The sequence below is a fragment of the Nomascus leucogenys genome, chromosome X (genome assembly GCF_006542625.1).
Source record: "Nomascus leucogenys isolate Asia chromosome X, Asia_NLE_v1, whole genome shotgun sequence".
In the NCBI taxonomy this organism is placed as follows: Eukaryota; Metazoa; Chordata; class Mammalia; order Primates; family Hylobatidae; genus Nomascus; species Nomascus leucogenys.
The window spans coordinates 4,468,046-4,489,091 of record NC_044406.1 but is presented as its reverse complement, the minus strand read 5'-3'; the positions used below and the strand labels follow the sequence as shown (position 1 = coordinate 4,489,091).

The 21,046-nt window shown below is 40.2% G+C and overlaps 1 protein-coding gene and 1 pseudogene across 5 annotated transcripts in view; one reads left to right on the top strand and one right to left on the bottom strand.

The window, feature by feature from the left end:
* NLGN4X (neuroligin 4 X-linked) overlaps window positions 1-21,046 on the top strand; it is a 340,913-nt gene that overhangs the window by 221,869 nt on the left and 97,998 nt on the right. The gene's annotated exons all lie outside the window — the stretch shown is intronic.
* On the bottom strand, window positions 11,785-12,283 carry LOC100595151 (annotated as a pseudogene). The gene has a single exon (XR_004028652.1). The product of XR_004028652.1 is annotated as an NADH dehydrogenase [ubiquinone] 1 beta subcomplex subunit 4 pseudogene (transcript).

Here is a 21,046-nt window from a genome sequence, read left to right as displayed (position 1 = left end):
CAGTCATTGTGGAAAACTCTTTGGCTGTTCCTCAAAAAAGTAAACGTAGAACTACCATATGTGATCCAAGAATTCTACCTCTGGGTATATACTCAAAAGAATTGAAAGCAGGAATTCCAAGAGATATTCGTATGCGCAGTCCTTAACCATGTTATTCACAATAGCTAAAAACTGAACTTTTGAACTAGCCAACTGTCCATTGATGGATGAATGGATAAACAAGTGATATATATGTGTATATTTATGTGTGTGTACACACACAGACACTGCTGAAATGGAATATTATTCAGCCCTTAAAAGAAAGGAAATTCTGATACATGCTACAACATAAATAAACCTTGAGAACATCATTCTGAGAGAAGTAAGCTACATGCTAGTCACAAAAGGACAAATGCTGTATGATTTTACCAATATGAGGTACGTAGAGTTGTCAAATTCACAGAGACGAAAAGTTGAATGGTGTTTGTGTGGGGCTGAGAGGCGGAGAGAATGGAAAATTACTTCCTAATGGATAGAGTTTCAGTTTGGAAAGGTATAAAATGTTCTGAAGATAGATGGTGGGGACAGTTGGACAATAATGTGACTGTTCTTAAGGCCACTCAATTATACACCAAAAAATAGTTTAAATGATCAATTTCATATTCTCTATATTATAGCACAATAAAATAAATCATTATGGTATCTGTGATTAATTGACTATATGTAATCATCACCATGTTAGAGCATGTTCAGTATCTCATATCCTGCAGTATTGGAATGGACATGGTAATTTTTGAGTGGTAGAAAATAAAGTAACTTTTAAAAACCCGTCTCTATGTATTCACATAATCTTACATTTCATATAAGTGAAATCATACACTCTGTATCTCATTTCTTTCTCCTAATAAAATGTTTACAAGGTTTACAAGGTTCATCCACATTGTAGCATGTATCAGTCAGTACTGCATGCTGGTTTATGGCTGGATACTATTCCATTGTACGATAGACCGCATTCTATTATGTTTATCTATTTTTCATTTGATGGATATTTGGATTCAATTCATAGAGACAGAAAGTAGATTTGTGGTTGCTGGTGCTTGGAAGAGGACTATAGGGAATTAGAGTGTCATAGTTACAGAGTTTCAGTTTGTGAACATGAAAAATTTCTAGAGATAGATTCACAAAAATGCGAATGTACTAAATGCCATTGAACAGAACAGTATACTTCAAAATGGTTCACTTTATGTTGTGTGAATTTCCTCTTAAGTAGAAGAAAAATAAAGTCCGAAGTTGTCATATACTTCACTGGAATGCTCTCTTTAAAAGTGTAGAAAAGGTCCTGAAAGGAGCATATAAACAAACTAAACAACAATCAAACAAAACATGTCATCGTACCCCACAGCATCCTGACTTGGAAGACTAAACTAAACTGTCCCCAGGGCTCTCTTCTTCCTTATCTGTTACTTTCAGGGGCATTTTAGCTTAGGATTTAATTTGACTATTGACAACCCCAGTGTCTCCATTTGATCTCAGAGCAAACTTGAGTTGATAATTAAATTTCCATGCTTTTGACCAGGGAAAGACTTTAGGAAATGTCTTTGAAACTGTGAACTTGTAGAAAGGAGAAAATTTTATATGTATCTAGTTTCTATCCATTCCATTTGTCATATGGTCAGAAGTTACATGATGCAAGCATGCCATTTACAGGGCCCTGGGCTGACAGCTACATGCTATATTTTGTATTTGCTTCCACTATTTTGTTAGCAAATGTATGTACTTACTAACAAAATACGTGTTTTAAGAAATAAAATTATTTTAAGAGCAAAATAAAATGTTTTAAGAAAACCTGCTTTTATATGCCTTTTATTTTTTATTTAAAAATGTTTATAAATTTATAGATGTTACAGATTCAGTTTTGTTATATGGGTATATTCATAGTGGTGATGTTGGGGCTTTTATTGTACCCATCACCTGAATAGTGGAACCTGTATCCAGTAGGTAGTATTTCATCCTTCATGCCCCTTCCTCCTCCTTCCACCTCCTCCCACTTTATAGTCTCCAGTGTATATTATTCTACCCTGTATGTTAACGTGCACCTGTTGTTTAGCTCCCACTTATAAGTGAGAACATGCAGTATTGGACTTTCTGAGTTATTTCACTTAGGATAATGGCCTCCACCCAGTTTCATCCATGTTGCTGCAAAAGACATAATTTCATTCTTTTTTATGACTACTACTGGGTTGTATTCCATGGATATATAAACCATGGTATATATAAACATTTATATATCCAGTCGTCTGTTGATGGACACTTAAGTTGATTTCATGACTTTGCTGTTGTGAATAGTGTAGTGATAAACATATGAGTGGAGGTGTCTTTTTGATAGAACCATTTCTTTTCCTTTGAGTAGAAACCCACAGGTGGGATTGCTGGGCCAAATGGTACTTAAGTCATTTGGGAAATCTCCATACTGTTTTCCATAGAGGTTGTATTAATTTACCTTCCCACCAACAGTGTATAACTGTACCCTTTTCTCAGCATCTTTGCCAACATATGCTGCTTTTTGACGTTTTTCAAAATGTCATTCATTTTCATTTTTTATTATAATTACTTAAAAATGATGACTTTTAACAGAGAAGGGAAAGATAAAGTTGGTAATCTTTTTTAGTGCCATATAATTTCTAGTTACAAGACCGCAGATAAGTCCCATGCTGCAGAGAGGTGGGTAAAATAGCTCATCTGAAATGAAGCACATTTGGGAAGATGAAATTGTTTTTAGGATGATAAAGATGTTTGATGTCTAACTTTGGTCTAGTTTTTCTAACGTTAAGTGTATTCTTAACATCTGCCCAAATTATTCACTCTTTAAACCACATGCCAAAACATTACTTACATTTACTTGGTTTATAATAAAATTTGGGACTATTAGTGGATGATATTTACTGCAAGAATTGTTAATCTGGCATTTGGATCTAGTATTTAGATTACTTTATATTTTCAGCTGCATATGCAACTATTAGATATCTGCCCACACCTTTTCTTTCCCACTGTAGAAAATACACACTGTATTAAGGTGACAGGTTTTCCTATTTTTCACCCCTTAGACTTGAGTTTTTTTCTCATCATTATTAACTCATAGAACCTGTGCTTTGTTCCTGGCTTCAGCTTGAGCACTGTGCAAAAATCTATCCTGTAAGATTTGGTCAAAGCTGTTGGCTGTGTAGGCACCTAGTAGAAACTTCCCCTTTCCCCTCTGAGGGTTCACTGAAAAATCAACTTAAAAAGGCAGATTAATTGAAGAAAAGGCATGCGAATTTCCTTTAATGTGGATAGCTTGGCAGGAAGGAGTAGGAGACTGATTACCCAATATCTTAATGGGGTAGATATGCTTATATACTCTACTTCCTAGAGGAAAGGGAGGTGAGGACTCCTGGATGATAGTTAGGGGGATAGTAAATGATTTTTAGGGGAATTAAGTGGGCTTGAAGAACATACAGTGGCTTAGAACAAAGTCTATTGGCCTTACAGAGCAGACAGTGGTTTGTCACAAAAGTCTGTCCAAGTGTGTTGACAGACTTCATTCTTTCTTCCTGCGATATGAGTTCAGTTACTGGAATCTCAGGGAAGGGACCAGAGGTCATTGTTTTCTTCTTTGATGGGTCCAGACTTTAGGCAGATAAACAACTTCAGAAAACAAATTCCTCCTGTGCTTTGGGGGTCACAGAGGGTTGAGAGACAAGAGGGAGTGGGAGAAGATGAGAGAGACGTTGAGGCTTCTTCTTCAGTTCAGCACATCAAAGTGCCATATTTTGAAGTATGGGTTTCTGAGACCCAACAGCTGGGTAGTGAAGACCACCCAGGGCTGTGTGCTGACGGCTCCAATGCAGACAGTCAAGGCTCAATTCTCTGGGAGGAAGCTAAATGCCACTCAGAGACACATCCCCATCTCAAATGTCTTTGTTATATTGATGACAGTTGGCACTCAGATAGCATGTATCCCTTGTGGTTTCAACCATTGGTTGACATGACCTTAAAGGCCCAAGCTATGTATTCGTTGGTCCATTTTTTGGAGGAATGCATTTTACTTCCATAATGCAGCGTAGCTGTTAACCATTCATCATGCCAGTAAGAGAATCCCCGGGATCTGCATTGGGACAGAATCCCCATTCACTGCCTTGTCTCACTTTTGTAGTTTGTTTTGTTTGAATTTGTTTTAGTTTTTACAAATAATCTGAAGGTAAAATATAATTGAAAGAAGCACTTACCTTGTGATATCAGGATAAGCAAACTAGTGCAGTTCCAGAAACATCTAACCAAGTGTTGTTTTCTTGCTGGATTGCAATATTGATAGGCACATGGGATAATATCTCATGTAAATTCTGAAACATCTAATTGCATCTTGATCCTTCATCTTGACCCTCTTCTCAGTGGGCTACATTTATCCCTAAAGAGCAACATTCTGTCAATCCTTAGGAACGTGAAACATTACAGTCTGCAGAGCAAATTACCAGCAGGAGAAAATATTACTGAATATTCAAAAGCATGCCTTTTGTGTGAATGATCTTGAAGCCCCAGGGAATGGGGGAAACAGCGTTGGGAGTGCATAAGCCAAGAACCTTATTTGATCCAGCAGTTTCCGGCTTCTAAAACCCTACCCATGCAGTTCCAAGAAGAAAATAACAAATTGGCATCACTTAATGCTTAGTGATAGAAAAAGAAAAGCATGCCTTTGTTCATTTTCTACTCTTCTCATTTCCTGCTTCACCATTCCTATCAAATGAAACATTTTGTTTTCATTTCCTCTCTGTAACTTGTACTATTTCTGTGAATAGACGATGTGCTTAACATATTGATGTTTGTGAGTAAAGATACTCTTGCTATCATCAAAAGAGATAGTATCCATTTGAGAAACATCTAGTGTATGAGGAAAGTTTTGTTTTCATTTTTCCCTTAAGTTGTTTTTTATATTTTAAATGTAGTTGTAAAATGACAGAACATGGGATCACAAAGAAACACAAAATTCATAATTAATAAATGTGATTTTGTATTTATTTTAGGTATGCAAGGGGCACATTTGTGTGGGAGTTCAAAAACATTTAATTATTTTAAATCTCCTTTCATTCATTTAATAAGTGTCTTTTGAGGTCAGATGTAAACAGACAACTTGTTACACGTTTCTTGTTTTTAGGGAACTTCCACCCCAACATGGGAAATAAACAGAGACCCTACTAGTTCCTTAAAAGTTTCTTAATGAAACAGGATATTTCCCTGACCCCTTCACAGGTGGGAACTGGAGTGCACTGGTGCTGGAACTAGCCGGCTGCTTCGGGGCCAGCGGGGGTGAACCCTACTCACTCACTGCTCCACCCCTTGTGGGAGGGGAAGGACAGGTGAGCAGGTACAGGAACCAGGGCGAGCAATTTTGGGCACCAGCAAGAATGAGCCCCATACCAGCCCCATGGCAGCATCTAGTAGAGGGTAGCCCGCAACCCCTGAAGCCCCAGAGGAAGTGTTACACTGCCTGTTTGGCTTTGCCATCCGCAGAGAGCGTTAACAGCTCAGTGGAGGGTCAGTGTGACAGCCTTTTGCACCCACACTCATGGCACGCAAGTTTTTGTCCTGAGGTGGGAAATTAAAGAAAAATAAAATCAAAAAGAAGGAGAAATAACTTTTCCTGTATTAGGCTGACTTTTCCCAGAGGCACAACAGGCACAGCCCAGACCCAGGAAAAGTCTTGATAATATTACCTAATGTGCTCTGGAGACTCTCCCAGCACTCCCTCAACATAAGGAGAAGAAAAACAAATTTTCCTTTGTTTTATGGAATGAGTTTATAGATTCCTGTTCTCTGTAACTAATGACTTCAAGTATTCTGTTTTATCTAAAAACTACAACAAAGGTCATGAGAAGCCTGATTAGGCCTGAACTACAGCTGCCTGAACTACAGCTGCCTGGGCACCATAGTGAAGGTTATGAAATAAACCAGTGCAAGGCACTTTAGAGCAAAACCTAGATAACAGACATCTGGGTTGCTTGGCAATGGTCATATGCAGTCCTCAGTTTGTCCTGCCTCTGTATCCCTGCTTTCACGGCACTGTAAGCTTACTTCAAGCTAGCGCACCCCCTTTTGTTAAGTGTGTGTGAAAGTCAAGTGCTGTCTTTGTTCCGGGCCCAGTCGTTGGACGCTGAGTCTGCTGGGTCTGAGTGCACTCAATAATAAAGATATCCTCCTGCATACACCCCGAGGTCTCTCTCTGATCCTCCTGATCCCGCAACAGACTGATGTCCAGGAGCAGTCAGGTCACACGAACAAATTGAAGATGGTAAATGCAGGGGATTTTATTGCTGGTGAAAGTAGCTCTCAGCAGGAAGGGGAACTGAAAACGGGATGGAGCGGGAAGATAATCTTCCCCAGGAGCCCCATCATCCCCGGCCAGAATCTTCTCCAAAGCTATGCCATCAAGCTGTCCCTCTGAAGTCAAGCTACTTCTCTCTGATGTCCAACCATAATCTCTGATGTCCAGCTGCTTCTCCCCTTTCCAAGCTATGCCTGGAGTTTTTATGGGCACAGGATGTGGTGCAGGGCAGGCCATGGGTGGTTTTGGAAAAGGCAGCAGTCGAGTGGGAAAACAGGAATGTAAATTCTCACTTTGGGCCGTGGTTGCTTTTTGGCTTGAGGGTGGAGCACTTACCGGGAATCTGCTCTCTTCTGCCCAGAATTTCCCTGCCTCCTGTCCCTATCTGTTTTGTATTTATTTTAGGTGTGCAAGAGGCACGTTTGTGTGGAAGTTCAAAAACATTTAATTATTTAAAATCTCCTTTTATTAATTTAATGAATGTCTTTTGAGCTCAGATGTAAACAGGCAAGTGCAGCTTATAGCTGCAGTGAACGCTGAGAATGAAGTACTCAGACAATTCCAGCTGAACGGGGCAGGGAACAGCTCTTCTGAGAGAGTGCTGCCCCAAGATCCATCCACCTGAATATTTATTGAGAGAGCTTGGTTCTTTTTTTTTTTTTTTTTTTTTTTTTTTTTTTAAAGACGGAGTCTCGCTCTGTCGCCCAGGCTGGAGTGCAGTGGCACAATCTCGGCTCACTGCAAGCTCCGCCTCCCGGGTTCACGCCATTCTCCTGCCTCAGCCTCTCCGAGTAGCTGGGACTACAGGCGCCCGCCACCACGCCTGGCTAATTTTTTGTATTTTTAGTAGAGACGGGGTTTCACCGTGGTCTCGATCTCCTGACCTCGTGATCCGCCCACCTCGGCCTCCCAAAGTGCTGGGATTACAAGCGTGAGCCACCGCGCCTGGCCGGAGAGAGCTTGTTTAAACTACAATTCACATGAACAAAAGACATCCACCAGGTGGCTCTTTGCGGTTGGGTCATGAGGCACATATGACCTTGTAAAAAACACTCAAACCACATTCTTAGGAGGCTGTGTTCAGCACTCCTTACCACACAGACTACTCCCTGTCCTGTTTCCAGGGACAAGGAGTTCTAGTCTCATGCACGAACAACATGCACACAGCGCCTCAGTATTTTTCCATGCCTCGACCTCAAATGTCTTCTACATTAGCTTGAATATGTTGCCATGCACCCCCCACAGGAAGTCATTACACATGTTTCCTGATTTTAGGGGAGCTTCTACACTAACATGGGAATTAAAGAGAGATCCTACTAGTTCTTTCAAGTGTCTTAGGTAACCAGTTGGATATATTCTACACCCCTTAGTGGCGAGTGCTCATGTTGTCAAATTTGCATTTGTTTTCAAATGAGATTAAAACACAACAACAACGTTTAAATGTTTCTACTATTAGAAAATAAAATCAGTGTATTCTATCTTGGATTTTTCCTTTATTTCTGTATAGAGTTCTGGTTTGCAACAAAGTTTGATCAGTAGCTGATTTACCTTCTCAAGAGCTCGGGCAGGAATTGATGGTGAATGTACATTTAGTGGTTTCCATATTTAAAAAAAAAATGACTCTGAATAAGCTCCCAGGCTCTCAGATTCTTCTAGTTCTTTCTGAAATGGTCCACAACATGATTGTTTTAAAATTGAAAAATTAAATGCTTTTATTTCAAACCCCACCGATCTAAAACCAGTAGGTGTAGCTTTCATGAGCACACTTCATTCTGCAAGTGGAAAATTTTCTTCCAGCAATTGTCTATGATAGTGATTTATAAGTCAGCAATTTGCTCTAAAGAATGTATCTCTTTCTAAGCATCACAAGAAGTAATTTAAATTATGCTATTTCTTAGTAAGCATGTTGATTGAACCTCACATATTTCCACTGATTCTACACTAAACACAGACTCTTTTTTAGTTTTACTCCATTTGACTTGGTTTATACAGTTCACATAGTCACTTTTGTATGTCTAAACTTGCCTGACCATTTTACTAGGTGGCATGGTGATATGCTTTGGCTGTGTCCTCACCCAAATGTCATCTTGAACTGTAGTTCCCATAGTCCCCATGTGTCATGGGAGGGAGCCAGTGGGAAGTAATTGAATCTTGTGGTGGTTACCCTCATGATGTTCTCATGATAGTGAGTTCTCATGAGATCAGAGGATTGTGTAAGGGGCTTTTCCTCCTTTTGCTCGGCACTTCTCCTTGCTACCACCATGTGAAGGAGGACATATTTGCTTCCCCTTCCGCCATGATTGTAAGTTTCCTGAGGACTCCCCAGCCATGCTGAACTGTGAGTCAAACTTTTTTCCTTTATACATTACCCACTCTCGGGTATGTCTTTATTAGCAGCATGATAATAGAAATTGCTACTGAGAATGGGGTGCTGCTGTGAAGATACCCAAAAATGTGGAAGTGACTTTGGAACTGGGTAACAGGCAGAAGTTGGAACAGTTTGAAGGGCTCAGAAGACAGGGAGATGTGGGAAAGTTTGGAACTTTCTAGAGACTTGTTGAATGGCCTTGACCAAAATGCTGATAGTGATATGGACAATGAAGTCCAGGCTGAGATGGTCTCAGATGGATATGGGTAACTTGTTAGGAACTAGAATAAAGGTGATTCTTGCTATGTTTTACCAAAGAGACTGGAGGCATTTTGCCTGGTGTTGCTGTTCCATGATTTTTTTTTTTTTTTTTCATGTTCAACAGGGCAGTGGCACAACCTAGCTAGCTGCAAGGCACAGACCAACTCCCAGCATTGCCAGGGCTTAGGGTACATTACCAGGTCAGCTGCTGACAAGCAGGGGCTACTTTTCTCTTTTGTGAGTAACTGAGAATTAAATAAACTGAGTAACATGCCTCAAATCTTGCAGGGGGTTGGAGATAATACTGGAGTCTCAACATAGACTATATGGGAGAGTCTAGCCCATTAATCTCCAGGCTTTTTTCTAAGAAACCAAATGCCAATATTTTATTTGTTGTAGAAAAGAGACATCCTATGGTCAACACAATCTTCAGTGGGAGTTAATTTTAATCAGGTTCTTTAGAATTCAGGAAAGCTGGAAAAAAGAGGAGTTGTGTAACTCACATACTGGGAGGGATCTTCTGTGGCCAGTCAGCAGATGCCATCTCCATTGGAGAGATGCAGGCATCTTAAGGATGGGAGAATTCCATTTATAGCCTAGGACCCCTTTGTCCATGGGCCTGGCTTGGATAGGGATGGCCCATATTAATGTCTTTGACTCCCAGTTTTATTGTTACATTCTGTATGGCTGATTCAGATTTGTCCACACTGATACATTTGTTCTCTGATTCTGATCATTGTGGCCATCTTTGCGTAGAACAAAGGGCTTAGGTTAATTTTTGCAGAGTAATGACATTTTCTGTGGCAGCCAAACTCCATAGAACAATATTGCTCCTACTTCTTGTTTTCTTCCAATGGCAATTGAACGTGCAAGCCACATTCAGGAGTAGGGTCTGAAATTCCCCAAGAGCTAGCCAGCAATAATAGTGCAAATCTAATACATGCCCTTGAAACACCAAGGGATAAACTCATATGCATTTTTTTTGGGGGGTTTGAAGAACCAGATGACATGCAAAAGAAAAATATTGACAAAAGATATCTCATCGTTTACTTTTAGTTATTGAGTTTGATTTTCATGCATTCAACCTTAGTTTTTTTTAACAGGTAAGTGATTCTAGTTTGTGAGAGCCAGAAGCATGCACAAATAAACCTTATTTAACAAACTAATCTCATATTTTCTTGTTTCTGATGATTGCATACTGCTTATTTTACAAAGGTTGTGAGCAAGCAAGCCAAAGTTATCATACTTATTTTTAAAGTGACAGCATGGCTGAGCTTTCAAAATATGTTTAAAGATTCTAAGAGAAACAGGTTAGAAAACAAGATGATTGACAGCTTTTTAGGTTTTTAGATACAGAAAATTATACTTAGATTTATTTAGGTTGAAAATTAATCCTACAGCATTTAAACCAGCTGGGAGAGTTTGTGCATGCACAGGAGTGTTCAAGCTGCAACTTAAGGCCATTGGGCAACAGTAGAAAGAAAAAATGGTTATTTCTTCTCTTTCAGAACCAACTGTGACTGATTAACCACAAAAGATCAGCGGGGGTATTCAGGCCTAGGTCATCTTGGTGGCAACTTGGGTTTTAGTTTGCTTTCAGGCTCATTGCTGGAAAAGGCTGTTCAGAAGCTTCCTCTACAACAAGGGAGACGACAGTGCGTGAGTACAAAGCAGAGAGGTGCAGTGCTTTCTACAGCACCGAGTAGGCAAATTGTGCAGATTTTTCAGTAGAGTCTACTTAACACCAATCCATGCATTTGCATTTTATTAAAATGAAACTATGATCATTTCAACTGCACATTGCAGATATGCCCTATAAAATGTTTGAAGTCCTATTTTCGGTAAAAGTTTTGAAAACATGCACCCCGTATCAATTTCTCTACTTATATTTTGTATTTAATTTTTCTAAAGAGTGCCACATTTTCAAAGCAAGTAGGCCAAGAGAATGATCTTTTTTTCCTCTTTTTTTTTTCCCAATGTTTAAAATGCAACTGCCATGGGGCTGTGCCATTTTAGCTGTTGGAAAAAATAATCTACTATGCCTTGGTTGTATGTCTGAGTCATCAGAGCTTCTGGGAATGATTCTTTGGCACATTCTACCAACAATTTAACATGACACAAAATCATTTTCATATCTTGTGATAGTGTCAGCCAAGTGTTTCATACACATGGTGCTAGGTGCTGAAAAAGGTGTCTGAATAAAATTGTTTCCTTAAAGGAACCGTAGGGGACATGATAAAAAGATGCACAATTACATTTCTTTTTTTTTTTCTTTTCTTTTTTTTTTTTTTTTTTTTTTTTTTTGAGAAGGAGTTTCCCTCTTGTCACCTAGGTTGGAGTGCAATGGCACAATCTTGGCTCACTGCAACCTCCGCCTCCCAGGTTCAAGGGATTCTCCTGCCTCAGCCTCCCGAGTAGTTGGGATTACAGGAGCCTGCCACCACACCCAGCTAATTTTTGTATTTTTAGTAGAGATGAGGTTTCACCATGTTGGCCTGGCTGGTCTTGAACTCCTGACCTCAGGTAAGCCACCCGCCTCGGCCTCCCAAAGTGTTGGGATTACAGGCGTGAGCCACTGCGCCCGGCCTAAAGATGCACAATTACATTTCATAAATTGAGAGAGTTTCCTAAACAAGAGAGAGCATACCTGGAAATATCAGAGAAAAATACAAAGGGCTTAAAGATGTTGTATTAAGGAAAGTTAGACTAAGGCAGCTTGGATGTGCGTCTCCTCCACTTTATGTTTATACCTAAGTAGAGATTAAAAGCAGAGGAATTTAGATTTCCACAGGACTTATATATGAGCAACAGATGGGAGTTCTTTTTTTTTTTTAATGATTAGTAGATGATTTATTTAGGCAGGAATACATACAGTCATCATTGCCAGACTTAATATGAGAGGTGAAATGTTCAATCCAATTTTCCTTCCTGGATAAGTTTTTCTTTCCTATCCCTCTCAGTTTTGATAATATAATAAATGAAGATGAGGGGCCCAAATCCACACAGAGCTCCCACGAGTGAGTTTTTAGGAGTGAGTCTGAAATTAGGATAGACATTTGTTGTTCTTGCATAGGCCCAACGAATCAAGGCAGGATTTTCGATGAGCCTTCGGCGGTTGGGATCGTTGTACTGAAGCAGGTACTCTCGTTTCAGGCGAGCTCTTATGGCCAACCGCTCGGCTTGTGCCCGCCAGGTTTCCGGAGATATGTTGTATTTGGCCGGGTCGAGGGTTTCAGGCAGAGTGGCCAGGCTCGACGGCTTATACTTTGGGAACGACATCTTGGTGACCCAGGGCACAATTGTGCCTGCAACAGATGGGAGTTCTAACTGCTGACCACACTGGCACATCACACAATGTTTTCTTTCAGGTTTCTCTACCTATGGCAAAAACCAGTGCTGTATTAGAGCCTCATGAGCTGTGTGTTGTTGATTCATTGACTTAACCTCTCTGGGCCTCATTTTTCTCATCTTTAAAATAAAATTGAGTCTTATGGTGTTTTGAGGATCAAAAGAGTTACTATACAAACAGTGCTAGTGAGAGTCCCTGCCAGGCTATTATATATATATATACACACGTATATGTAATTTTATATATTAAATGTGTATAATTTATAAATTTTTGTATTATAAATGTAAATCTGTGATATATATTAAAACTATGAAACACAGATCATTTAATATATACTACCTATTTTTTTTTAATTTGTAAGCATATTTTGAAAATTTTGTTTTGCTTATAGGTCTTGCAAGTCATTCCCCAATCAACCTTTATTAAAATCCCTTTGATTCATGGGAGAATATCAATACATATGAGGTATTAATATGTATACCATATGTAACTCCTCTGAGTTTATAAACATATGTATAAAACACAAAAATTACTAACTCTTCATATATATGTTTGTATCTATATATAATTTATATATAGATATATATACATATTTGTATTACATGTGAATAATCTTCACAGTGTGGCTGCATTTGTTAATCTAACCTCCTCCAACCCCACCCCCAAAAAAGCAGAAACTAAAAATAGAGGAATTTTAAGTTCCACATGATTTATATAGGAGCAACAAATGGAACTACTAACTTCTGACTGCATTAGCTAATCATACAATTTTTTCTTTCGTGCTTTTGCTGTAAATATGATTTTTATTTAAGAGGGTGTTATTGATTATCTACACAAGAATTAGCTGTGTTCTCCATACTTCTACTTCAGTTTTTTAAGAAAGGATGAGGATAGACCGGGCATAAGTGGCTCATGCCTGTAATCTCAGCACTTTGGGAGGCCGAGGCCGGCGGATCACTTGAGGGAAGGAGTACAAGTGGCCTGGCCAACATGGTGAAACCCCGTCTCTACTAAAAGTACAAAAGTTAGCTGGGCATGGTGGCGCATCCCTGTAATCCCAGCTACTTGGGAGGCTGAGGCAGGAGAATCTCTTGAACCCGGGAAGCAGAGGTTGCAGTGAGCCAAGATCACGCCACTGTACTCCAGCCTGGGCGACAGAGTGAGACTCTGTCTCAAAAAAAAAAGGGTGAAAAGGGTGAGGATTGTTATTTCTGTGGGCAGGCCCACACAGCATCAGATTCCTCAGAAACTGCACCGGTAAATGGGAAAGTCTTTGAGTCCCTCTGACAGAGCTTCAAGGGGCTGACTGTTCATTATCCCACAACCTGCTTTGCTCTGTGTAAGTGGAGGCTCCGTGCCTCTGTTATCTTGCAGTCTGTAGGTGACCGGGGCAGGGAGAAAAATCAGTGGAATCAAACTTGGTAGCACAGAAAACGCCCCAAAGGCAAGGATGAGAGGAAAGTTGTGATCGCACATATATCAAAGTCGGACTCTTATCTAGATGGGCACACCTGAGCCACAGGCTGGCAGGCTGAGATTCTGCAAAGGCTCTGGACCCCAGATAAGCTTGACTGATTGCATTGTGATCTCTTCTTTTCATCAGGGGAGGCGCTGCTTTGAATGACTAAGCTGGATCTGACTTTCCAGGGAATCCTTTCAGGGACTGTGACCGTCCAGCTATCTTTGGATGGCTTTGATGCCCTAATTATTTTTCACTTGGTTGAGGATACTTTTAGGTATCTGTTCATGTGTCATCTTGTACAGAAATGCGTGTTCTGGGCTTATAAAAAAAGTTTAATTGTAAGACAAAGGGCTCTAGGTTTCATATTTATTCATAGTCTGATGAATGGCACTTATGGATACATACATGTATACAGTAAGTGCTCACTGAATTCCTCTTGAGTGATAAGCTGGGATACAAAATGTCAGAAAAGAAAGAGTGAGGATGGGCACTGGATCCAGATGTCAGTGAACTCTGAGGCTCTCTTGCTGGTTAAAAGAACAGGGTACTTTTATTTTCATTCTCAACCCTGCCTGACCCTTGCCCTTGTATCAGTGAATCACCACCTCGATGGCCCCTCAAACATGGCATCTTTAAAGTAGAGCCTCATTGAGAAGGACTCCTTAGAAGTCTGTCATGGCTACTAAAATTCATATCTGTGCTTTGTGCCTGAGCACTAGTACATGTGTCAGCTGTTTCTTAAGCCTACATTGAACCATTAGGTAAAGCCCAGTGTGCTCCTAGTTCCTAAAATCTGGTCAAGTCTTGATGTTGGTCAACATCTTGCCTGGCCCCAGTCAGATGTCTCCAGCTATCTGTAACAGGACTCAGTGTCCTATTTACAAAATGCATTAGTCATATGGCTTCATTGCTGGTTTTGCTGTATAGGTCAGGAATAAGTCAGAAATAACCAAAATGCTCCAAATCAAGTTCTAGCTGTTTTGATACCAACATCTTCCATCAACCTCGCTTCTCCCTGACTCATCTGTCCGTCTGTTCCTGTGCTCTTCGCACACAGAGGCAATTTTGTGCATAAAGCTCCCCAAGGGAAGAAGAAGACAGTGCCTTCATGGGAAGCTCCTTTCTCTTAAATAGGATTTGCATACTTAACCAAAGCATTTGTTTCAGTTAACCAAGTGAGAGGTGGAGAAATTCTTGCAAAACTATAGCTACATTGAGAGGGATTATTAAAAGTATTGACTCATTCATTAGAGGAGCTGTGACAAAGATTGTAGCAACCAAAGTAAAATAAAAAATATTGCCAAAAGTATTCTCAAATGTATTTTAAAATGTCCAAAATATTGGGCAAGACTAACATCAAAGAAGGTATATGTTTTGACATTGATTTACTAACTACTTATCAGTGAAAGTAAATACACTTTCAAGCACTTATTTAGGATTAAGGTAGTCAAGTTATATGAGTTATATGAGTATGTTCAGGCCACAAGGGTTGCAAAACATAGTGAATTCAATATCCCTCTGCCATATTGAATATGCCTCTGCCAAACTTCTGCATCGCAGTTGTGGCCTGCAAACAGATAAGAATTGTCTGCCAATCCCTTAGGGATCACTGCATTCTATAGGGCTTGACCGGGAAATAAGAGGCTCTTTCCAATAAGCGATATCGTTATAGTCCTTGTGGTTCTGCTAAGAATCTCAGAGAAGAAATGAAAGATACATGAAATCGTTTGCATGCTACTAACTCTAATGGGTAGGTTGGTAGCATAGTTCTTCATGGCAAAAGACAGAATATATCCAAAATTTTCACCATTTTGCCCCTGGTTTGAGGGATGCGTATTCCTTTAGACCATTATGTTGAAAAGAAAGTTAAAAATAGCATAAGAAGAGACCTCCTAAATTGTCTTATCCAAGCCCTCAACTCTTAGTAAGTGCCTGGTGTAAAATGTTTCATTAGATAGTTACCCAATTCCTGTCTACCCACTAAGAGGTTCTAGTAAAGTACATACTAGCTGGATTCAATAAAGCACAAATAGGCAGCAAATGCATACTTATATCTCAATCTAATCAGTAGCCTTCTTTATCCTCGTCCTTGGCTGACTAACGTGCATAAAGCATAGGAATTCTGGCCACTCAAGGATCTTAACCATCCAGTTCAGTCTATTGCAATTTCTCCTCCATTACAAAATTTTTTCACTTTCCTTTCCTGGGAAAGCCACAGATAGGACAACCATTCAGTGAGAAAGGAGTGTGAAGTTGACGTCTTTCCTCATTAAGAGGAGAGGGGCCATGAGAGGAAAAGGCAACTTCTTGCGTGGCTGGTGGTAGAGTCAAAGTCTGTTGCTACTGTCTTCTGGGAGCAGCAGCTGTACACAGTTGAACTTTACTTTGGAGGCATATATGATTTCTAGGGTTTCTGTGGCAAGTTCCACCCACTGCAGTTCATTTGACTTGGGTTGAATCTCTTACCTCCCTCCATCACTTCAGCTGAACCTCTTCTGTGACCCTCACCTGTTCTCTAGAGGTGAGACCAGGGCACAGTCCCTTTCTAGATGACCAAAGAGCACTTCTTTCTATGTGGTTCACATTTGGCTCCATCATCATCATAGCTGACAGGGCCAACCCTCCAGCATCTTCATCCTTCACCACTGTCTTTGCTGTGCCCCATAAGGCCTGAACAAGGCTGATGGGCCAAGTATGGTGTGGCCAGCCCCACAGTCTATTACTAGGCCTTGCCTTGGTGGACACACTTCTTGATTTAGAACCATGGCTCTCAGTCATGGGCAGTTGTGCCCTGCTTGGCAATATAAGGAGACACTTCCAGTTGTCAGAGTGAGTTTGAAGGGTGTTAATGCACTTAGTTGGTGGAGACCACGGTTACTGTTCAACATCCTACAATTCGTAGGACACTCGTCCATAACAATGATTTGATTGCAAATGTCAGTGATGCTGACATTAATAAACCCTGCTCTAAGTTAATGTTTTTTTCTTACTCATATTTAAAATGCTTCCTCTAGCTAAACCATTAGCCCCCAGTGAGGTATAAGTTTTCCTCTCCAAGGGACATTTGGCTATGCATGTAGATACTTCGGGTTGTTGCAGCTGGAGATTGGTGATGCTTCTGGCATCTAATGGATATAAGTCCAAGATGCCGCTCAATATACTGCAATGCAGAGGTCAGCCCACGAGAACAAAGAATTATCCCATTCATAATGCCACTAGTATTAAGGTTGAAAAACCTTGGTTTAGAATATGGGGATACTTATTGGTGCTCCCTAAGGTGCTGTCTGAAAGCAGCTTTGAAGACAAGCAGAGGCTTTGAAGACATACTCACAGGGTATGATATAGTTTGGATATTTGTCTTCTCCAAATCTCACGTTGAAAACTGATCCCCAGTGTTGGAGATGGGACTTGGTGGGAGGCGTTTGGGTCATTGGCCGGATCCCTCGTGAATGACTTGGTGCAGTCTTCCAGGTGATACATGAGTTCTTGCTCTGTTATTTCGCAGGAGATCAGGTTGTTAAAAAGAGCCTGGCACCTTCCTCTCCTCTCTCTCGCTTCCTCTCTCACCATATGATCTGCGCACACAGCAGCTCCCCTTCCCCTTCCACCATGAGTGGAAGCTCCCTGAGGCCTCACCAGAAGCAGATGCTGGTACCATGCTTCTTGTACACCCTGAAGAACTGTGAGCCAAATAAACCTCTTTTCTTTTCTTTTTTATTTTTCTAATTAGAGAGAAGGTCTTGCTCTGTTAGACTGGAGTACAGTGGTACAATCATAGCTCACTGCAGCCTCAAACTCCTAGGCTCAAGTCACCCTCCCACCTCAACCTCCTGAGTAGCTAGGACTACAGGTGCATTCCTCCATGCCCAGTTAACTAAAAAAATTGTAGGGACAGAGTCTTGCTGAGTTTCCCAGGCTGGTCTCAAACTCCTGACCTCAAGCGGTCCTCCTGCTTCAGCCTCCTAAAGTGCTAGGATTACAGATGTGAGTCACCATGGCTGCACCGTCTTTTCTTTATAAATTGCTCAGCTTCAGGTATTCCGTTATAGCAATGCAAATGGAGTAAGACATTGTACAAGTCCCACTTTGGGCACGTCTAGATCTGTCTGTGATCCTAGACAAGTTATGTAATCTCTCTTTGTGTCTAAACCTGTTGTTTGTTTGTCTTTATTCCTCATTAGGTCCAACTCTAAAGATAGTAAAATTATAGGTATAAATGGAGTTAAGAGGGGCGCCTTACCAAGAGTAAACACTCCAGAAGTGTTATTCTGTCAATATGACTTGGTTTTTAGCTTTGAAACTTTTAGCATGAAACTAACATGGCAGGAAAAGGCCTAAATTAGAATTCTTCACACACAAAACTCCTTCTGTCAGGAGGCAGCCCATCTGTTGTCAAATAATCCTACTCGTAGAAATGTATTAAAATTTTCTTTTCCTTCCCTTTTCCCCCTTCATTAAATGGAATTAGATTGTGACACTATAAGGAAATTAAAGTGAAGGTAAAATAAAACAAACAGGAAGAAGTCTGTCTTCAGATTGGATATGCAATTATCTTGTCTTTGCTGCTGATTTCAATTATAACTCATTGGTGTTACCAGCCCACAATAGATGTCCCCTGCCTATGTGGTGTTTAAATCAAGTGTTGGCATCATTCACACTTGTTTACTGTTACTAGCACTGATGGATATAATCTTCATGTCTTCCTCTGAACACTGCATGCTGAGAAAGGGGCCTTATTTCCTTATGGATTTTCTAGGCAAGAGAATGTCAAGCCCTCACCTATCCTATTTCCATCTCACTCAGCAGAAAACACACTGGCTCATGGAAACTGCAAGCATCGTTGTCAGCTGCACCTGCAGGCACCATGGGGTTGCAAGTCAGCATCCCCTTTCAGAAATAAGAATTTCTGGAATTAGAGGTGGAAAGAAAATTCTCCACTGTCCTCTCACTTCTCTGGGCTTAGACAAGGAGGTTTCTCCTATGTTTTCATTGATTATGCTATGGGGGGAAGGGAGAGGAGGAATCCCCTAAGAAGAACAATGTCTCATTAGATATTGTTCCTTTGGAAAAAAAAAAAAAAAGGAAAGGAAATATTTTCATTTTTTCTTGCTTTTTCTACCCTAGAATCTCAATGCCACCTTCAAACATTTGAATCTCACAGGGAGAAGGTGGCCACATATTTCACCCCCAAATGCTAGGCCATGTCTTCTGATGTCAGAAATGCCCTATTGTGCATGTGTCCTTGTTGCAAGCCATCTTAGACTTGTTGTTTCAGGGATAGGGAAACCATTCTGCAATCCAAATAAGGTTGCATTTCTTGCAATTCAAAATAATAAAAGGTGTGCGTGCACACATGCATGTGCTGGTATTATTGTACAGCTTGCGTGGTGCAAGGCTGAAGGCTAAGGGACTAATGGAGGCTGAAATTTAGCCCTAGATACACTCTGCAAGCTGAGTATCTGTGGGGCCGCATTACCTGGCTAGAGGTGTGCCTATTTCTCATGCATCCAGTATCAGGTACTTTTCTGACTAGAGGGTCCCTCAACCCTCTCCTCCTTCCCCTCCACCTATCGTACTTAGCATACTGTATATTTGCCCTTAGTCTGTTTAATCCTACTTGATCACTTTGTAGCCTGTCTTTATCCCCACTGTCTAAATCAGTATTTGGAATGTAGTAGGGACTCAAAAAAATATTAGTTGAATAAAGGAATAAATGGGTGAAATACTGAATGCATGAAAAAGGAAAAAATGAATATTTCGGCTGCTGTGTATTCTTGTATTGTTGTTATATATAATTCTTCTGCTTGTCTTTCTTCATACATACCTCATTATTAGTATAAACTACCAGCATTTGTGATATGCAGGTCTTTGCTTTTGCAGAGAGCCATGAGTTTCTCTAAAAGGCATCCTGCAGCCTTCCGCCCAGAGTGTCTCTGTGCAGCTAACCTGGTTGCTAATCTCTGCAAGCTCGTACTTTTTCTGTAGCACATGATTCTGTTCTCATTTACTCTTGTAATCCTTCTGTTCTTTCTGACCGGCTTGAGCTTCTGTATCTAGTGCCTTGACGTTTTCTTTCTTTCTTGGTCTTTTTAACATAATTATGTCAGTTATAATGTTCTTCAGTTGCTTTTAGTATTCAGAAAATTCTTGAAGGCATCTTATTGCCCACTGGTATTTTGTCTTCACCGCTTGTTGTTTCGGTGGATTTAGATATAGCAGAGAGAGAGAGTGGAAAATAGAGATAGAGATATGTAGTCCCCCCAGCCAACCCCCTTTATCTGTGATTTCCATTACCCATGGTTAGGTTAGTACAGTACAGTGATATTTTGAGAGAGAGAGAAAGAGACATCACATTCACGTAACATTTTATTAGAGTATACATTGTTACAGTCGTATTTTATTTTAATTGTTGTTAATCTCTTACTGTGCCTAATTTATAAAGTAAACGTTATCATGGGCATGCAGGTATAGGAAAAAACATTGCATATATAGAGTTTGGTACTGTCCACAGCTTGAGGCATCCAATGGGGGTCTTGGAAAGCATCCCCCACCGCCCCTGGTAAGGAGGAACTACTCCAGTTTTGAGAGGAGAAACTAAATAGATATGAAAAACATACAAGTTGTAACCTAATAGGAAATTTTTAAAAGTGTTATTAAAAACCTTATCTTATATATCTCATATATTAAAGGACTTCACAATGGACTTTAGGAAATTAAGATGGGAGTTGCAATAGCAAAAGTTTAGCAATGCGTATTCTTACATACGAAAATCGAAATTAACCTAGCAGTGTTCTGAGCAACTTCACTTTAAGAAGTAAAACTAGTGAAATGATAAAGGTATATGGGTGCTGACTGTTATGTAATTAGGCTGATATAATTTAGCAAGAATATCAGAAATCATATACCCAAAATGAGCTTTATTATATTCAAATTAGTCACTTCAGAGGCAGTACACTAATTGCAATAAGGTAAGACTGCTGGAAATTTCTTTATTTCTCCTCACTTTAAAATGTTTCAGAGCCCATAGTAATTTATTTTTAATATCTTGCTGAGGCAAGTCTTAATCCTTAAGGAGGCATTTATATTTGGACACAGCCAGGGTTCTGTTGAGTAAGGTCAGTGACCACATTGTATAACACAATTTTAATTCAAAGACAAGGAACAGCTATAAATAAAGGTGAGCTTGTTTCAACTAACTCTCTTTTTTTGAGACAGAGTCTCGCTCTGTCGCCCAAGCTGAAGTGCAGTAGCATGATCACGGCTCACTGCAAC